The sequence below is a fragment of the Oryctolagus cuniculus genome, chromosome 5 (genome assembly GCF_051225735.1).
Source record: "Oryctolagus cuniculus isolate XC-2025 breed Fujian yellow rabbit chromosome 5, ASM5122573v1, whole genome shotgun sequence".
Lineage (NCBI taxonomy): Eukaryota > Metazoa > Chordata > Mammalia > Lagomorpha > Leporidae > Oryctolagus > Oryctolagus cuniculus.
Window position 1 is genome coordinate 46446876 of NC_142871.1, and position 13220 is coordinate 46460095.

Genomic DNA, 13220 nt, shown 5'->3' on the forward strand with positions numbered 1-13220 from the left:
CTACAGAATGGCTAGTCCAATAGCTCTCTTGCATAGCCTTATGGGGTAGATGGACAGTGACAAGATGATGATTAATCTCCCTTTCAATTGAACTGAATCCAGTAACTGCAGTCTTGCAGCAGAAGCACATTAATAATGGTCAGCATTGTCCTGCTCATCTTACAGCATCACTTTTCTGAGGGTGACCCACGTAGTCATAAAACTTTAAAGAAATTATAGGAAGCAAAGACATTCAAAAGGACACAGGTTTCCCAATGTCCAGCTATACCTGATTTTGAATAAGCCAGGGAAAGAAACAAATTTCCTAATCATATTTGGGGGATACAGAAAGAAAAATGAAAGAATTTCCCTGAGATAAAATTAAATATGTTCACCATTGGTTACATCAAAAACTAGCTAATTCACAATTAGCTATAGAAAATAACATAGTGCAGATTGGAAAATTTTCAGTAATGGAAGTTTTAATTAACTTTGAATTTCACCAGCATGTGAATCTGTATTAAAATGCCACATTGTTTAAACACTCTGCACATATTATGTCTTTAATCCCAGTGTTTGAGTTTACTCCAGATTTTGTTCGCCAATTCTTACACAATCAGAACATTTAAGTTCACTCAATGGAAACCTATTTATATTTGTACTTAGGGAGCTAATGTCTTCTTACTGTTCCCTTTCCTTTTTTGATTCTTAACCCCTTTTGGACACAGCTCTTGGGCATGGCTTGACAAAGGGAACCATGACTGACCTGGCTGTGTGCTTCTTTCTGTTGGAGGTTAAACAGAAACACAACTGGTTCCACATGATTGGAGTCTCTGCTTTTTTATCTTACAGACTGTACTATTAATTTAAGAGCAATGCTGTTGGAGTGGATGTGGTGATGCTGATGGTGACATTTGCATTTTCGACTTAGCTCTATTAGAATCTCCCTGTTGAAGGCTTTGAGCAGTGGGCTGTAGAGTCTGTTCATTAAACAAGCAAGTCTTCCATAATTAAAACAGTGAATTTGGCTGAAGTCTAAAATAAATTTCTCAAAGCCTGGGCTGGAGATTAGTAACCTGAATATATTTCTTGATTAGAGCAAATGCATTTTGGAAAAGTGAATAATTTTCTAGAGAGGGAGAGAGAGAGAGAGAGAAACAGAGAGAAATGGAGCTTCGGGGTGTCTAGCACTGAACTGAGCATGACAGATCATATATTTTCCCACAATTTTCCTGTGTTAATATGAACAAAAATTTCTTTTTTCATTTGTATTTAAATTAGAATAATGTCTAATAGCTCAATGAAAATAAATATGGTTTTATAAATCTTCATAAAAGCAAATAAGTACTTTCTCCTGTATGTCACATTCCACATCAGTTTTAAAGTTGTATATGAGGAAGAGTGGCAAATTTAAACTATAGTAATTGAACTCATAACAAACGATATGCTATCTTCAAATAATAATATTCTGCGGTGTTTATAAATAATTGGACAAATATCTGACTCTACAAAATTAATTATGCTAAATAATTTTAGGTAGAGATATTTTTTTAAAAAAGATTTATTTATTTATTTGAGAGGTAGAGTTACAGAAAGAGAGAGGAAGAGACAGAGAGAAAGGTCTTCTATCTGTTGGTTCACTCCCCAAATAGCTGCAATGGCTGGAATTGAGGGTGATTTGAAACCAGGAACCAGGAGCTTCTTCATGGTCTCCCATGCAGGTGCAGGGGCCCAAGCACTTAGACCATCTTCTACTGCTTTCCCAGGAGAGAGCAGACTTCTGAATCAGAAAAGGAGCAGACTAGAAAGGAACTGGCACCCATATGGGATGCTGGCGCCACAGGTGGAGACTTAGCTTACTATGCCAGAGCAATGGCCCCCAGAGATAAAATTTTGTGATAATGGAAACTAGATCACATCCTATTATCAATTTATTTCTCTTTTTCAAGGGATTAATAGTGTTCTAAAATGTTTTAGAAGTGTAGCTATCCTGGAAAAACCTCTGGGAGTTTAGACATAGGTGATTTATGAGAACTCATCAAACGGAATACAGAGAACCAAAAATATGTAATTCGAGGAAAAATATCCTTGAATTATATATTACACATATATTTTATATGCATATATATAAATTTCCAAAACAATTCTTTGTAAACCTGCTAACTAAATCATTTTTAAATTGTCTAAGAATTAATCAGTTCCAGTTCTTTGTTTCTTTTGTGTTTTTCTTTTCTTTTTTTTTTTTTTTAAATTAGATACTTTTTGTTGTTATCCTCATTAAATGACTTCAGGTAATCATATGAGGTTAACTTTTATTTCTACTCTGTCCTGTTTATTTTGCTTGCTGTTTTTAATTAGGGAAGAATGTAGCAGTTTCATGAAGCTAAGCCTTTAATTCATAATTTGGCATTGAGTCCCTTATGGCTTTAAATTATAAGCTTTGACATAATTAAGGCTTACTTTACCTTTGAACTAAATTAAACTTTTTTTCCCATGCAAAAGGGGTAAAAATTTATTTTATGAATATGATCAGACCAATGCATGCACTTGTGACCTTGTATTAAATTCACATGGTAATACAGTGAAATATTAAATTGTTTAGAGGAAAATTACACCTAAGTTTATCTATTTTTGGATTACTAAATGTCATTCACTAAATTGATGTTCTTATAAGTGGCCTCTGTTGGGCAGACAGAATGAGTTCATTACACTAGGATGGTTGTGGATACACAGCATTGTGCTCTACTGCAACTTAGTTTGAAGAATGAAGATTTCATATCAGAATGATGGTTTCTAATGAAAGCTTTTATAAGACAAAATGATCTTGCACAATAAATTTGCATTTGAAGCCTAAATTTCTAAAAGATAAGCCTTTCTGACCTATAAGAACTGATAAACATAAAAATGGAGGTGAATAAAACCCGAGATCTCAGCTTTCTCATATTTCAGATGAATGGATGCCCAGTGAAGGATGCAGATCTACACAAAAAATGATAGGAAATGATCAGAATACTCCAGTAGTCAGCAATATAAGGATTCTTTGTAAGCATAAACAATTCTGTTCACAAATGCCTTAAATGAGAAGATATATACAGACAGACTCACTGCAAGGAATTATAAATTAATATTTGTTGTAAATAAAAGATCTCATCATGATTGTTAAAGGGCATTTTCATGACCCATGGCAAACACTCAGTCATACTTGTTGAATAAGTAAAATTAGAGCAGTGTATGATTTTGACAATGGAGGGTATCACTATTATTTTCCTCCACTATTATAAAGGTTTTGAGTTATCCAATCCAGGTTAGATACCAAATGTATTATCTTCTGGCTCCGAGACTTTGGCCAAAGTGGTTAATCTTTGTTTGTGTCAATTTCTCTCTCTGTGAAATGCTGATGACATAGCTGTCATGATTAAATGATTAAGAAATTTTTGTGTGGAATTTTTAAAAGAATTCCGGGTTAACTTTAAACAGTAACTTTCAGCTTTTTCATTAGTTCTCTTAGTCTAATTTTATGTTTAAATAGCTAATAGTTCCTTTTTAAGTTTCTTATAAGCATTCTTTCTTTCCCTGTATTTGCTACATATGTTAGAAGAAGTTAAGATCGTGTGTTAGAAAAATTTTAGGCCTTAAGATTCTACAACACAGCACTAAATTGCCATAAGTGCTGAATCACCCCTGTATTAGTGCTTCTACTCTTTTTCTAAAAAAAAAAAAAAATTATTCCTCTTTTTGAAAGTTAGCTTACAGAGACAGAGAGAAAGAGAAAGAGAGAGAGAGAGGGGGAAAGAAAATGGCTGCAATGGCCAGAGCTTAGCACATCCAAAACTAATGACCAAGAACTTTCTCTGGGTCCCCCACGTGTGTACAGAGGCCTGGGCCATCCTCTGTCATTTTCCCAGGCACATCAGCAGAGAGCTGGAGGGGAAGTGGAACAGCCAGGACTCCAGTCAGCACCCACAAGTGATGCCGGTGCTGCAGATGGTGTCTTTATCTGCTTTGCCATAGTGCTGACCTGGTGGTTCTCCTCTCAAAATTGGATAATATATGAGTGTTTGCATATAATGAACCAAATCCTATGCTTAATCTTGCCTCTAGTATCTCATTTAAAGATCACAGAATATTCTAAGCCTACCCTAGCTTAATTTTTTATTCAATGTCTTACATTAAGTAAGTTATAGCCAAAGTTTATACATACACACACACATACAGAGAGAGAGAGAGAGTGCGTGCAAGAGAGAGGGAACTATCCATTGATAAATTTCCCAAATGTTCACAACAGACAGGGCTGGGCCAGGCCAAAGCCACAGGACAAGAACTCTGAGTCTCCCAAGTAGGTTGTAGTGGCCCAAGCACAGAAACCATCTTCTGGTGCCTCCTATGATGCATTGGCAGGAAGCTGGATCAGAAGCAGCGTAGCTGGGACTCTAAGCTGTATTCTGATCTGGAAGCCAATGTTGTAAGCTGCAGCTTAATGTGCTGCAAAGCCCACAATGCCCACTATTTCCACATTTAACAAAGCTGAGGTGTGAGTCGACAAGGCTATTTGTAGTAAAAATGTCAAATGAATCATCATACCTATATTTCTTTCCTGTAGGCCTAAAAACACGTAACAACAAATGTAGTGTCTTAAAATACCAGAAATTTATTCTCTCACAGTTGTAGAAGGCAGAAATCTTAAATCAGTTCCATTGAATCAAAGTCAAGCTAACAGGAAGACTACACCCCATCAGAGGCTCTAGGAGGAAATGTTTTTTCTCACCTCTTCTGGGTTCTGGTCGCTGCTGACATTCCTTGGTTTGTGACAGCATCATTACAATCTCTGCCTGCACAACCATATTGCTATCTGCTGCACATTGCCATCAAATCTTGCTCACATTCTTACGGTGACTATTCTTAAGGATCTCCTGAGTTTATTCTGCATCTCAAGATTTTTTTACTTAATCATATTGGGAGGTTTATTTGGACACATAAGATAACAGTCACAGGTTCTGAGGACTAGAACATGGATGTATATTTAAGGGGGCATTATTTGACACTATATTGAGTTGCACAATTTTTTAATCTTTTCAATATTAAAATAAACTTCAATCCAGTAGTTCTAATTACTCAATAACATCCTGGAATCAAAGGAAAAATTAGAAAAAAAAAGTATTTAAAAATGGGGGAAAAATCTTGACAGGCTTACCAGCCAGTCAGATTTAAAAGGGAGTGATTACTAAACATATAGAAATAGTTACATGTAGGAACCACAAAGTGATTAAGAGTACCGCGTTTACAGTAATCCACTCATCATAAAAGTACCAGTATTCTCACAAACTGATATGCATCTTCAGACATCAGCATAGCAGGAGTAAAATTATTATTGTTAGAGAACTCAGGAATATGGGAAATATTCAGTTTTATTATTTGTAGGAGAAAATTTAATCAGAATCACTGTAATTTCTGTGTTTTTCCTTGGAGAGCCATTTTTGTTTTTGTTTGTTTTGTTTTGCTGACTATAGTAAATGAAGAACTTATTCACACTGAAAGTAGGAAAAAGTTTGTGTGGCCAAGAGAATGACATATGATTATCATTTAAAAAATTGATACTTAAAATACATATATATTAAATCAAGAACTTGAGAATGCCTTGGATATTTTTTTCCTACTGATTTCCTTAATTGGAAAACCCCTTAAAATTTCATCTGAGATATCATTTTGGGAGCCCACATTCATAATTAATTTTGATGTTTGAAAAGGCCAAAGAAATAGAATGTGATTATGCCTGGACCCTACTACACAATTCTTCTGTGGCTTAACACAATATCTAAAATATTTCTTTCATTCAATGTATTCAAAGCTCCCAGTAACATCTATTGCATAAAACTTTACCATCTCTTTCTGTATTCTGTTCTAATAATTGACTTCACCATCCACCCAAGCTATACAAAGCTAAAGTATAACAGTCATTGTTGCCAGTCGTCATACTCAATCCTAACTTCATTTTCCCATCATGGAGAAAGTGTTTGGGAAATAAATATATGTGCAGACTCCATCCCAGGGTCCTTACACTGGAAAGGAGAGGCAATTTAGTCATGCTCTCCTAATGATCTAATGAATTAGAATCAGTGTCAATTGAACTCATGGTATAGAGTTCAAGTACATTCTAAATTGTTTTCTTTGACTGTCCAGTACTTTAGAACAATTAGGCTAGTAGAGGTTTTTAGGTGAAAACTAAACCCTCTGTTGATCAGTCTCCATCACACCCTTTTATCACCCCTTGGAGCACACATTTATTTGCCCACCTCATCTGTTAAGGCATTCAAATCTACTCTTGCTTCTCCTCTCCCACTAGCTTTTATTTCCACAATCATCTCACAGTCATTATGACAATTGCCTCTTTGTTAATTTCTCTACATTGATCTTCAAATCCATGCTAATCCTGTCACTTGCTGGCTTAAATCCACATGTTGGTGTCTCAGAGTCTAAAAGATCAAAGCCACATTTTCTTGCTTGGCATATGAGAACTTCCTCATATAATTTGTGATATCTCTTCCTACAAATTTTCAGTGTTGAGACCTTGATGATACATCTTCCCTTAACCAAAACTTCCTAAACCAACCACTCCCACCAACAAATTTGCATTGCTATTCCTGGCATTCCAAACCATATTGGTAGCTCTATTGCTGTAGACAGCTTGAACTATTGGGTAGTCCCCATGCAAGCATTGCTGCTGTCTCACAGCTCAATGCTTTTGAATGTACTTTCTCTCTAGTGCTCAGGCCCTCTTAGTTGGCAGAGTGTTCATTTGTATCATTCTCAGATGAATGCCAATTCCTTTAAGAGGCCTCCTCTGCTGTCTCTCACTGGGGAATGTAGGCACTTTCTATGTGGTGTTGTTACACACAAACCTTTTCCTCTTAAAGTGTTACAACAACAAATTCTAATTGCTGGCCGGCGCTGTGGCTCACTAGGCTAATCCTCTGCCTTACGGCGCCAGCACACCGGGTTCTAGTCCCGGTGGGGGCGCTGGATTCTGTCCCGGTTGCCCCTCTTCCAGGCCAGCTCTCTGCTGTGGCCAGGGAGTGACCAGGATAAGTACCTGGCTCCTGGCTTCAGATCAGCACGATGTGCTGGTCGCAGCGCACCGGCTGCGGCGACCATTGGAGGGTGAACCAACGGCAAAGGAAGACCTTTCTCTCTGTCTCTCTCTCTCTCTGTCCACTCTGCCTGTCAAAAAAAAAAAAAAAAAAATTCTAATTGCTATACTGATGTAACTCACTGAAGGTAGGCCCTGCATCTGTTTTCACTTATTTTACTCCTCAGTCTTGAATGGATTCTTATGATTCTGTTTTTACACTTGAACAAAGAGATTCAGGCTCTGTGGTTTCCCAGGATCCTACTGATTCTGAACTTGTGTGCTTGCATTGAATTGAAAATTATCCAAACTCTAACAAAGGACCCCCCCTCAATAAATATGGAATGATGAATAAATTAATGCATTAATGCATGAAATATTAATTTTCTCTATCTATATGTATGTTTGATTTCTGTGAATTTTTACGTTAGACATTTCTGTGTTTATTAATAAATATATTTATATAATTTAGCTTATATATATATAATTCAGCTTTCATTAGGCCATGGTAATGTCAAGTTTGTCAGTAGCAATGATGAATTTGATAGTAAAATGAAAATTAACTTGAAAACATCCAGATTAAAACAATAAAAATCATAATAATAGAGATTAACATAACACATATAATTTTATATGTGTATATATTATAGATAATTTTTAAAGCACAAGCAAACACACAGACCAAAGTGGGGAAAAACACAATCCAATTATCCCAAGTTAAATAGTGGTTTGTTTTATTGTTTATTGACTTTCTTTTCAACTTTATATTTTACTGTTGATTTCAGAAAACATTTAGCCTCTCCTGAACTTTTAAGCATGTCAATTTCCTCATAGAACAGAAAAACCAATAAAGATAACATAATGATTAATATACAACTAGGAGAAGGCTCATAGAACAGCGGACCTGCTAGGCAGGCAGGACAGGAGGTGTCTGCTCCAGCCTTGTGGGTTGCCAGGAGTTCAGGTAATGGAGTGATCTCAAGTGTTTGCTGACAAATGGCATGTGGTTGGCCCAACTGGTGAGAGTGGAGGTATTCTGCTGGAAGGTAGATAGGATAAAGAAAAAAATAGCCACTGCTGTTAGGTAATAATATATGTTAATTTATTCATAGTACTTTGTGCCAAACACCATGCTTGTCACTAAAAATTCAATGATGACTAGGACTCCATCCAATGATAGAGATAAGAAAGTAAACTCATAGTAATATCACCATGATGAGCACTCCACGAAAACATCTTGGAAGAGTTCTCTGGTAGTACCTTAGAGAAAGGGTGGCTTGGGGTTCAGGTGTAGACTCTGGAACTTAAAGTGGAAGACATAAAATCTGGACCAGGGGTCAATCCTTTGAAACCAGGTGGGAACTTGGTTGAAACAACACAATAGGAGTCCAATGGTAATCATTAATGATAATGTCAGTATTAGATGTTACTGTTAGTTTCCTAGGGTTACCATAACAATGCATCCACAACTGGGTGGCAGAAAAAAGAAGGCATTTACTGCCTCATCATGGCTGAGACTTGATGTCCAAAGTTAAGGTTTCTGCAGGGCTGATTTCTTTCGAGGGCAGTGAAAGAGCATCTGTTCCGTGCCTCTCTCCTAGTTCCTGATGACTTGACATCAATCTTTGGCCTATAGGTCAATTACTCAAATTGTGCTATTCTCATGTCTGTATTTTCACACATTGTGTTCCTCCCATGCATGCCCGTCCCTCTGCCCAATTTCCCTTTTCTATAAGACACCTGTCATGTTGAATTAGGGAGCAGCCTAGTAAGCTCATTTTAACTTGATTAATTACCTCTGTAAAGAACTTATCTCCAAACAAGATGACATTCTAAGATACTAGAATTAGGACTTGGATATATTTTTTTGATGGAACACAATTCACCTCCAACAGTTTTATATGCACAAAGCAGAAGAATGTTTTTAAAAAGAGTGATTTCGGACAGAGGCACCAATTGACCTGGTAAGGACTCTTGAAGTTTCTGGGAAGCAATTGTAGGATTGAAATCTTAAGCTGCCAAAGAATCTAGCTGGTAGTGATTCTGAAAAGAGAACAGGACATTAAAATAAATCTAAATATTGAAATATCCTTGAACCTTTTATAAAAAGCTCTTAAAGCCCATAAGTTAATTTAGTCATCTTACATTGTATAAACTTTTATTTTTGTCTGCTCCCAGCTATGCTTCATTGATTCCTTAAAATACAAAATACATTTTTTCTTTCCCTCTTTGTTTCTACATAGAGCATACATCACTGCTCCTCCGGTGATGGTTCACTTGTGAGGAAGTAATTGCAGCTATTATTGCAAATAGGCAGCCTCAGATGAAAGAGAAATTGTTCATACAATTAAATAAAATTTGAGAATAAAATACATATTTTTATTTATTTACTATTTTCATTGTTAAAGTTTTATTTGAGAGGCAGAAACAGAAAGATAGGGAGAGAAAGAGAGAGACAAAGACAGACAGAGAAATCTCCTATCTACTGGTTCACTCCCTTCATGCCTACAATGTCTGTGTCTGGGCCAAACCAAAGCCAAGAGTCAGGAACTCAGTCTGGGACTCCCATGTGAGTGGCAGGGATCCAGTCACATGAGTCATCACCTGCTGCCTCCTAGAATGTGCACTACCAAGAAGCTGGAATCCACAGTGAAGCTGGGACTTGAATCAAGGCACTCCAAATGGTATACAAGGGTCCTAAGTGATGTCTAAAGCACTATGAAAATGCTTGCTGCAGAACTAATATTTTAGAGAGACAAAAGTCTATTTTTGTGCTTTAAAGGATATGAGGAGTTTTGAAAAATCATGGAAAATTCTTATTACTTTTTCAAGGGGCAGATATACCAAGGAAGAGGATAGAGAGAGAACAAAGGGAGAGTAGAAGAGGGAGGGAGAGGGAGAAAAAAAAAAAGGAAAGAGAGAGAGAGAGAGAGAGAGAAGAGGGAGAGAGAATGCTACTATCTGATGATTCACTCCCCAAATGAATGCCAGAGAGCAGGGAACTTGATCCATATCTCCCATGTGGGTGGCAGGGACCCAACCACTTGAGGCACCACTGTTGCCTCCTATGATGTGCATTAGCAGGAAACTCGAATTGGGAGCAGAGTTGGGACTTGCACGCAAGCGCTTTGATATAGCATTTAGGTGTCTCAAGAGATGTCTTAACCTCGGTGCAAAATGCCTGCCTTAATACCATATTTTAATTCCATTTTCATTAACTTTGTGATGATCCCTCATGTAGATCAAATTTAATTTGTACCTTTGGGTAATTTGCCAAATCTTTGCTTTAAATGGAAGCCATTTTACTATGAGAAAGAAATATGTACACATCTGAAAGATAGATCATGAGTAACATGCTTAGAGAATCCAGTCAACACACTTTGGCTCATAAGAATAGGGTCATAGGAGCTGGCACTGTGGCATAGCAGGTATAGGCACCGCTGGCAGTGGTGGCTTTCCATACCAGCAGCAGTTAAGTCCCAGCTGCTGCACTTCCTATCCAGCTCTCTGCTATGGCCGGGGAAAGCAGTGAAAAACGGCCCAAGTCCTTGGGCCCCTGCACCTGTGTGAGAGACCCAGAAGAAGCTCCTGACTTTGGATCAACGTAGCTCTGGCTGTTGCGGCCAACTGGGGAGTGAACAAACTGATGAAAGATTTCACTTTCTCTCTCTGCCTCAGCCTCTCTGTAGCTCTCCCTTTCAAATAAATAAATAAATCTTAAAAAAAGAATAGGGTCATAGTCTACACAGTACCCTCACAGTCAGGACAGCGTAGTTTAGGGGAGAGAGTTTTTAATCAACAGATAAGTCTTAAATTCTTTTCTTGGTCTGCCTTGGATTCTTGGGAGTCTAAGTTTTCTATGGACAAAGATGTTCAATCCAGTTAAACTGTAAATTTTGTGCTTATCTTCAAATTAAAATTATAAATTCTCTCTTTAGGAAGAATAGATATATAATGTTTAAGAAGTTTTCTTACGCAAGAACCTTTTCCTATTGAGTTCATCACTGGCTCTCAAAAAGCCTTTGGATCACTTTGTCTTAACACAGAACTGAAATTCTATAAACTAGTTACAAATAGATAAAATAAATCTTTTTTTTTTTTTTTTTTTTTTTTTGACAGGCAGAGTTAGACAGTGAGAGAGAGAGAGGCAGAGAGAAAGGTCTTCCTTCCATTGATTCACCCCCCAATGACTGCCACGGCCCGCACTGCACTGATCCAAAGCCAGGAGCCAGGCACCTCCTCCTGGTCTCCCATGCGGGTGCAGGGCCCAAGCAGTTGGGCCATCCTCCACTGCCCTCCTGGGCCACAGCAGAGAGCTGGACTGGAAGAGGATCAACCGGGACAGAATCTGGCGCCCCCAACTGGGACTAGAACCCAGGATGCCGGCACCGCAGGCAGAGAATTAGCCAAGTGAGCTGCGGCACCGGCTGATAAAGTAAATCTTACAAAAATGAAATACAAACAGGGAAATAGACACTAACAGAATACATTTGACATTTATTTAGTGATGGCTAAGCTAGAATTTGTGGTTTTTGTAAGATTTCAAACAAATGTGTATTGTGGTCTTTCATAAAATAGTGAATTAAAAATGGATGCATGTTATTTTCATGGAGCTCTTTGTTTCTTATTTAGAATTTATTGACTACTTTAGTACTATTGTGTCCCACAAATAAAGTACCAGCAATCTGAAAGCAGAGAAATTAATTAAAAGAAAAATGAAATCTGTTGTAGGTAATCATGTTCCCTATGTTTTTTGCAATGAAAAGATTTAATGTCTGCTTGCTTATCAATCTATTTTCTTTTGATTCAAGTATTGAAGATTAGTCTTATGCAGCTCTGAAATCAAGCATGAATTCCAAGGTTTTAGTTAATTTAATTTATTTGCTAACTACCCATTGAAGGATGTAATAGCTTATACAAATTAACACTTTAACCATTTTGGCACTAAAACTTCTGATTTTCAAACCAAGAGCTAAGCAATCAAGGAGAGAACTCCTGAAACCACTGTTTGGTCCCTGGAGAGTGTTTTGACCAATATGAACCACAGAGTCAGGGGTACTGTGGGCTCTGATATCTTCAGAAACAGGCAGAGTCTGCCTGGCAAGCACAGCTCAGGGACCGATGGAGAGGTGCCACGCTTGGAGATCGAGTGCCACACTTTAGAGTTGAGTTGAGCTGAATGTTCTGGTCAGGAAAAGGTCAGACTATGTACAAATGCAGGGACAGCAGAACCTTGCCAATTCAGATGCCAAAAATCAAGGCGATTCCAACTGGTGGATTCCATTCGTTTTTAATTATCAGCACACCGAAGGGACTTTTGTTTCTTGTAAATAAGGATGACAAACAAATTAAGCTCTAGCAGGTGCAAAGAGCTTATTTTGTCCTGAGCTAAAACTGTCTTGGCTACGATTTAACTTGCCCAACAGGGCTATGACAAAGAGGTACTCTTTCTTAGCCCAGTTAAGCATTCCTGGTTATGGGTTCTAAGCAAACAGACTCACAATCAAATGCAGTTGCTGTGGTGAATCATTTTTATTTTAGGGCGGTTATTAAAGCAGTTACTGATAGTTGTGTTATTACAATAAAAAACATTTCAAAACTTGGTATTTGAATACAGTCTTGCCAAAGTTTGCAATTTCAGTTCAAGCAGTTTTCGTGGCTGCCTGCCATGCTGAACAGCTCCCTGGAGCCCATGGGTCCAGCTGCTTCACTAAGCTGTATTATGGTGCCAAGTCAGAGGGGGATAATGAAATTCCAGCATACAGTACTGTGTGTAAATCAAAACTTCGTCTGGGATAAACCAGATTTCTCCCCCAGGGTAACAGGAATGAGGCATTAATATGCTAATTTGAGTCTGAATTCAGCTTTGCCTCCCCCACACTCCACCTTGCTCTTTTGATTTTGTATTAATTCTCCCATTTATGCCTGTGCACACGTCAATCTGAAAATCCTTTAGTGGAATGGACAACCAGCTGTCTGAGGTGGGTGAGGCCTGTCCCTGACAGGAGCAGAGCCACAGATTATGTGTCCCCATGGGAATCTTCTCAACCAGGTCTTTGCAAGCCCAGTTTATCACATGCAAACTAGGTTTCCCCCTAGAGAAATATTAAAAGACGCT

General features: G+C 37.8%; 1 protein-coding gene across 1 annotated transcript in view; it reads left to right on the forward strand.

Annotated features, from left to right (window-relative positions):
* TRDN (triadin) overlaps positions 1-13220 on the forward strand; it is a gene marked incomplete at its 5' end in the record, with an annotated part of 426652 nt that overhangs the window by 104574 nt on the left and 308858 nt on the right.